A 471-nucleotide genomic window follows, 5' to 3' on the forward strand; every position below is an offset into this window, starting at 1 on the left:
AAGTTGTTGAATTTTTTAAGGAGTTTACTATCCCTAACCTATCAACCAGTACACCCCCTGTTTCTGCCCTCGGGCTCGGGTGGCTGCCTGGGGACTGGGCCTCTCTGGTTGCTCAGCATCACTAGAAGGCGTTGTAATGTCTATCACCAACCTTGAAAAAGGATCAAGACTTCGAAATCCAAGTGCCATTTCTACTAAATACGTATCGCTTTCTACCACCTTAGAGTTGAAGTCTCATAAATCGAACCATAAATCAGGGGCCATCTGTACAGTCTAAATATCCACGGGGGGGGGGGGATATGATGAAAGATTAAATCTAACCCACAGAGGAGTTGGTTGCCTCATTGGCACCCCCTAGCCTAGAACCGAGTAAGGCAAGAGCTATCTATCTACAGAGTTGCCGCGGATGCCCTTAATGACTGTATCCTTGTTCCCCTAGATCTCTTTGACAATTATATAGGCAGCTGTAAA

The sequence above is a fragment of the Rattus norvegicus genome, chromosome 10 (genome assembly GCF_036323735.1).
Source record: "Rattus norvegicus strain BN/NHsdMcwi chromosome 10, GRCr8, whole genome shotgun sequence".
In the NCBI taxonomy this organism is placed as follows: Eukaryota; Metazoa; Chordata; class Mammalia; order Rodentia; family Muridae; genus Rattus; species Rattus norvegicus.